Source organism: Perca fluviatilis, chromosome 18, assembly GCF_010015445.1.
Source record: "Perca fluviatilis chromosome 18, GENO_Pfluv_1.0, whole genome shotgun sequence".
Lineage (NCBI taxonomy): Eukaryota > Metazoa > Chordata > Actinopteri > Perciformes > Percidae > Perca > Perca fluviatilis.
In genome coordinates, this window is record NC_053129.1 from 13842418 (window position 1) to 13849545 (window position 7128).

The following is a 7128-nucleotide window of genomic DNA, read 5'->3' on the forward strand; positions in this document are numbered from 1 at the left end:
CAGTTTACCTCACACTCAAGTCAGTGCAGGACATATACCCAGAGCTATGGGAGAAGCTAGAGAGGCAAAGCTTTATCCTCACCCAAATAGGCTGATAAAGTAACGATTAAAAAAACACAAATGCTTGATCAAGGGCCCGGCCCGGCCCGAGGATAGTGGCGGGAAATATCAGCCGGACCCGGCCCATGGGTCAAGTTTGGGCTCGGTCAGAGACTCTAAACTCTACACCCTGTGCCCCACTTCTAGGCCCACCCCTGGTCACTCAAACAGAGAACAGGCATGTGTACCAATCCCATCTTGAATGGTACACATGTCTTTGCAAGTCAGACGCACACTTGACATTAAAATGCATCTTTAATGTCTCAGTACTCTCTAGAAATAATGGTGCGTACTGTACATTGAGTGCTAAAGTGCTGAATGTTGCTGAACTGTTAAATGAAATTGTCAGATAGTTTCCCTGCACCTCAGTCAAAACAAAGCTAGGAAAGAATTCAAATATATATGTTTACAGCATTATGTTGTGTACGTTATGTGACTCTTCTGTAAGTCTGCAGCCAGACTTCGGTCTGGACTGCTGTGTCACGTGGTTTCCTGCTGGCCAGGTCACGCGTTATTGGCCGCTCCTTACTGGAAGACAGGAAGCACTGGTCTGTTGTGTCTCACATGCCTCACATGTCTCTCTGAGAGATGCTTGTGGGCTCATTTATAATGCATTAATGGAAAGGGCCACAGGAAAGTCTGTCTCCTGATGGGGGAGTACCAGAACACTTCCATTCATTACAGCAGGATACAGCCTGCCAGAAGAGGCCTATGATGTAGCTGCGTGGGTGACGCTATCAATAATTTTGTAGGCCATTAGTTAAAACTACAAATGTAGCTACAGAGGAAATCACGAAAAGGCTTGGTAACCAGTCATCCATACATTCATTCTGACTTTCTGTCAGGAACTTTTCAGCAAGTTTTGGACACACCCAGTCTTTTAAATAAAAAAGTTCTGATGCAAAGTTTTGCAGTTTTTGCCTCAGCCCGGAGCACTGCAGCCAGCTGTCTTTCCAATGTTATGTCTCTTGTTGTGGCTATGATCAGAACATGATGCAAGGCGAGGCGGTGAGTGAGAAACATGTGGCTGGTGGCTCGGCTTTGCCTGTGGAGAGGGACCTCACCTTGATTGTTACTGATGAGGGCTGACTTCACTTCAGGCACTCAAGACACCAAGCTGCGCTCCAGCCCAGAAAAAGCACATGATGAGATTCTCTTGAACCGATAAGGCAGCGAGGACGTCCCATGATTTCAGAGAAAAATGCACAAGTACTCTATGTAACCATTGGCAACGAGTTACTAACACGGTGACACAAACCAATGCTTCATGCTAATCTTCGAATTGTACACTACGTTAGCCTGAAAACGCTAAGCTGAAGTGCTCGCTCTAACAGACACCCTAATTACCACCTTCTTTCTTATTATTCATCTGTCCCAGTACATTACTGGAATTCAACCACTTCATTTTAAGGATGGCTTTAACGCTTGGCTGGGAATTGATTCTTATCTTGGAAGCCATGCCGGATTCATTCCTCCAACTCAGACAGGCAGAGGCAAGATACGAACTGCTGCTCAGTACTACAGAGGAGAGAGGTTAAACGGAGTCTTCTCTGCTAATTCATGTTGTGACTACGTGCGTGCATGAGCTCAAAGGGGCGTACAAATTGCGCATGTGACGAGGGCGTGAGAGTGGGTGTGGAGTGTGGTTAGCGGGTGTGAAATTAACATGTTGGACGTCTGTTTTTTGTTTGTGTTTTTCCCCACCAATGCACACTCTCTCTCTTTTTTTCACAAGGGCAATTATCATCGTAACCACAGCGCTTCCTGCCATCAGCCCATAATACCATTCTGCAGGGATCATCCTCTGGGTCGTACCGAGATAAAAAGTGGTGAAGAAATAAGCAGCAACATTTTCTTTTTAACAGCATACAAAACACGCAATTTGCAACATGAACACATCCCCTAACCCCGAACACCCCCATTCGTCATCACCACTTACTCAAAGAAAAAATAAGACAAGCTAACATTTAATAAAATACCACAAAATAATAACAAAATCAACAGCTGTAAACCAAATAAACATATGTATGTGACAAAACAAAAAGCACATTTTATACGTTGTATATGTCCCCAGTACGTGGCTTCTTAGGAGCCCTCCAGAAAGCTCAGGTACTTTCCCCATTTTCTAGTATAGACATTCAATCTGGCAAACCGTTTATATGACATTTCTTTCAAATGCTGCCACCCTAGCCATTTCACAAACCCACTAGCAGCAACATTTATAAGTTTTCACTTTCTCTTGACCAGTAATACTTTGAAAACCCAGCCACTCTCAAGAGGAACATTACCACCGCGCATGACTCATTTGAAATATAGTTTATGAGTTAAAGTTAATGCATTACCCCTGAGGATTCATGCTTGACAACAGCAAATTATCTCGGGAGCACATGATGTGTGCCGTCGTGATGACATGAGTAGTACTCATTGACACGAACACGAGGAGGCATACATGTATTTACATGTGCATGCACACTCGCAGGCACCTACACATTCATGCATGTGTGCTGCTTATAAACACACGCAGACACACAAACAGTAGGTAGAGCCTGGGGCATCTGTGTGTGTGTGTGTGTGTGTGTGTGTGTGTGTGTGTGTGTGTGTGTGTGTGTGTGTGTGTGTGTGTGTGTGTGTGTGTGTGTGTGTGAGAGAGAGAGACTCAGCAGACCCAGTTTAATAAATAGATGTGGGTTTTCAGAGACTGACTCACTAAAAGAACGACTCTGAGTTGCAGACATTAGACCTTTTGCAGAGCAGATAGCAGAGGTTAAATAAGTCACAGATGTGCTTAAATGTCATCACTAGCATGATAAAAATAAGAACCTGCTCAGGTTTGACCTCTCCATTCTCAAGTTTTATAATCCACTCCGTCATTTGGGTGTGGGGAGGGGGGTTGGGGGGTTGTGTTGTGTTGCAAAATTGTGACTTTTGTATAAATTCATTATTTCAAGGTCAACTTTGAGGCTCAGCAATAAACATGAGTGAACTCATAAATGTATCACACTGGGGGGAGGAGACACCTCAATGAAAACCTAATTTGTTGTGAATATGAAACTTATTAAATTCTAACTTTTGATCTGCTTTGCATATTTGTGCTAATTACAGCACGGGAGGAAATGCCTCCTTTGCATATTTGAGAGCATTAGAATAAGAGAGCAAGAGAGTGAAACAGGGAGACAAAGAGGGTGGAAAAAAAGGAGGGAAGATTACATGCTGTTGGCCTCTATAATGAGATTGTCGTCGAATATTCCAACCAACCTTAATACCTCTCTGCAGTGTTTGAAGATTGTGTTTCCATTTGGGCCGGCCTGGATGGACTGATTAATCACTTTTTAATCAGGATGCCTCAGTGAATAAGTCACCACTCGAACGTCTTTTGAAGCACTGAGGCGACACAGTTTTAAATTTATTTGCTCTGAGTTTCTCTGCTTCCAATATTCATCACAGGGACAGAAAACTAAATGTTTGATTCCTTTACACTTTTGCAGTGGTGATATACTGCATTGCAGTAAAGGATGGCCAATAGCCAAGAAGTGACAGTATTGTACAAACTGCTCATCCTTTCAAAGATAAATAGCCACCAAACATTTCATATATTACATCACTCACTCAGTCCCTTCCTCTTTGTTTCTGTCTGATTGTTTCTTTGCAAATACAAACCGGTTAAACACAAAGGTTTACAGATAGCTACCTCTGATATGCTCTGATTTCCTACATCGTCTAAACACACTGCGCTGTGACCAATGACTTGTTAACAGGTGGTTTGTGTGCATCACTCCAGGATGGTTTGCGTACACTTTACATATATTTACATCATTTGACATTGAGAAATGATCCACTGGCACAGACAGCCTGATGGCAAAGTCACTGGGTGTAAGTCACACAGCGTTGCAGACAGTACAGCATGTGGTGCATGAAGTTTTATTAAAATTGAGCTTCATAATGTTATTTGCTTATGTGCTAACTGCAGTGTAATGGATGAAAGGGTGAGCGGTAGCATACATGATGACAATATGTGCATCATATGTACATTTTATTTTTATTTTATCACTTTTATCATAATTTGTAGTTTCCTACTGCAATTACTGCAAACCTCCCAATATAACTAGAAGGCCTATATAACCTTTAATCTTTAAAGCTGCTATTCAATACTTTTTTATATGAACAATGGATCACATGACTACTTGTATGTGAATTGTTAATAGTGACAGACCCGCAGAGAGGTATCACCCAACTCTGCAGTTCCCCTCAGCTCTACATAGCATTGTAGCATCTTTCAGCTAATTGTTTTGGTTTTCTGGCCCGCAACGTTACTGTTGGGATTCACACGTACGGTTCTGATAAGCATAGTTTTTGGCTGCACCCGCCGGCAGCTGTTTCAGCGGAAAAACCTTTTTAAAAAAAACACGGTGCGCTACCTGCCCAGTATAGGCTACCAAACAGCAGACAGATATAGCTAGCAACTAGCTTGTGGACACAGTGGAGCATTTAGCCGAAAAGAGACAAATATTTCCCTCACCGGTTAGTGGAGACCAAAACAGAGCTAAATGGAGAGTGAATATTGGACTAACATTCGCCAGATAACCTTTCCGTTTTTAAAAATAACATTGTGCACAGCTGTCAGTTTTCAGAAAAGTGTTCGTTTACACGTACCCGTGTATATATGCCGTCAAGAGCACGCCAAACCTGTAGGTGGCATTGTAACGAGAAGCTCAAGCCCACGTTAGCCAATCAGAATCCCGAAAATAGCAACAACAGCAACAAATCACTTCCTCTCTCTTCTCTTCCTCACTTATCAACTTAAAAAGATGATAAAATGCCAGTGTTGTGTTTCTTCTTCCCCCAAAAATTCAACTTCCTTTCTGGTTTGCAGATGTAGATATTTAAGTATTTATGAAAAAATTCAACCCGTCTTCCTTCGTTGTAAAAAGCTGGTAGCTTGTATAACTATGTTTAAAGTAGCTCCTCCAAAACTGTTGTTCAGGTGGTCCAAAACATGTACGGGATCATCCGTGGGTTATTCGCTTAAATTAAACATTACCATGACAATATTGTGTTGCCTGGCTGAACATCCTCTCCTCGTTGCTAAGAGAGCTGTTCCCTGCCATCAACTCACCTCAGCTCACACTCCACATCACATGCACTCCTTTTCTCCTCCCCTATTCTCTTATTCTGTCTGCCTGTCTCTTGTCTCGGATTATTCATTCAAGAGCTAAAAGTCAAAGTTTATCTCTGTCGGTGCTCAGTGTGTCTCTATGGCTCTGTCAATCTAGCCCCACCTCCTCCTCTCTATTACTGTCCCCTTTTATCATCTCCCCTCTCTCCCAGCCTGAGTTGAGGAAGGGAAAAAGTCATGATACTTGTGATGTTTGGTGGAAAAGCGGGGAACAGAGTGGCACAGAACAGTCAGTCAGCCTATCAGTGTGCATGAGTCATGCGGCTGCGAAACTCAGAGAGGATGAAATACAGAGAGAGAAATGCAATAGAGTCAGGGAGGGAGTACAACAATTAAAAAGAGCATAATCGTAATTCAAGAGGGAGAAAAGAATAAAAGACACCTAGATGAACAACCTTTTCGCACCTGGTTATCTCGAGGAAGAGACAAGGAGGGACAACATCTGCAATGGCTTACAGATAACCATCTCTGCCTATGATTTATGAAAGAGTTATGAAATTGAAGTTAGAATCCTCAGTATCAACCTCTAGCCATCAGCGTGCTCTCCTTCATCACTGCCATCTTATCAGCTTTGTCTTGAGCGGAGTGTGTTTTGCATACGGCCAGCAGGTTTTGCATGTGGGCCACATTATTGTCACCTTGCTGAATTGCATTATAGAAAGTGAGCGAAGCAGACTCCAGAGAGCGAAAAAGGAGACGGGGAGACAATCTTCTCCAGGCAGAGGTGAATTCAATCTGTACTCACTAAGGGGCGAGTTTCTGTCTTGCCCTCCTGTGAATTAGCCTTCAGACTTCAGCGAGCTCGTGTCTTACAGCACAGTTCAGCACGTGCAGAATGCTGTGCCCTTTTGCTTCAATTTTACCACAGCACAGATTAATCATAGCTCAATTTGATTCTCTGCTAATAAAGCCTTAGGGCGGAAGTGCACTATTTCTTGAACTAATTAAGAGCAGAACTTGCTGTTCTAGTCAAATTTTAAAAAGATTGTAATGCTCTATGAATCCTTGCTGAGAAAAACTACAATGTGAATGTCTTCTTTTTTTTTTCCAAGCCTCTGAAGTCATGTGGGATGTTGGCCTAGTTTTGGCAAAAATCGAGTCAGCATTTCAATGTGTGGAGGCAAGCATTGACTTTTATTAGGACATCTCATTTTAGACTGTTAGGTAGGTGTCACATTTGAGGCAAAATAAGCACATTTTTCCAATGCCTTGTGTGCTTAGAGTGAGTAATTACAAAACAAAATCTTATATATCTCTAGTTATCTGGCCATGCAGATAGTTTAGATTGGGTTTGTCCAGGAAAAGTCTCTGAGATTGTTGCCTTTATCCCAATACAATGAAGGTGAAAGGGGATTTTGTTTGTGGCGCTCAAAGCATTAAAAATGACATTTAAAAATGTAAGCAGCATCACACATTTCCAGAAAGAGTGTCCTTGGGAACACATATCTGTGATTACATTTTCTAAACTCAAGGGTCACTCTTAGTGGATACAAGAAGCAGAGGGAGAGAAGTGTATGATGAGACTCCTGCCCCGACTCACCAGTGACCACCCAAAGTGTAATCCTATTGAAACTCCCTTACGTGGCTGCACCACAAACCTTTCAAACCTTCCCTGCTCTCTCCAAAGGTAACAAACTCCACCTGGCAGGGCAGGTATAAAGCCTCAGGAAAGAGCTCAGCACATAACTCGTGGTAAAACTACGCATTGTTGTTTTTGTTATTCGGCTTTTGTACGGATTAAACAAATGACTGTATTAGGCAAATTTTGTTACTTTTGGAACGAGCCAGGCCGGCTGTTTTCCCCTGATTTCCAGTCTTTATGCTGGGCTAAATTAGCTAGCTGTTGATAGTAGCAG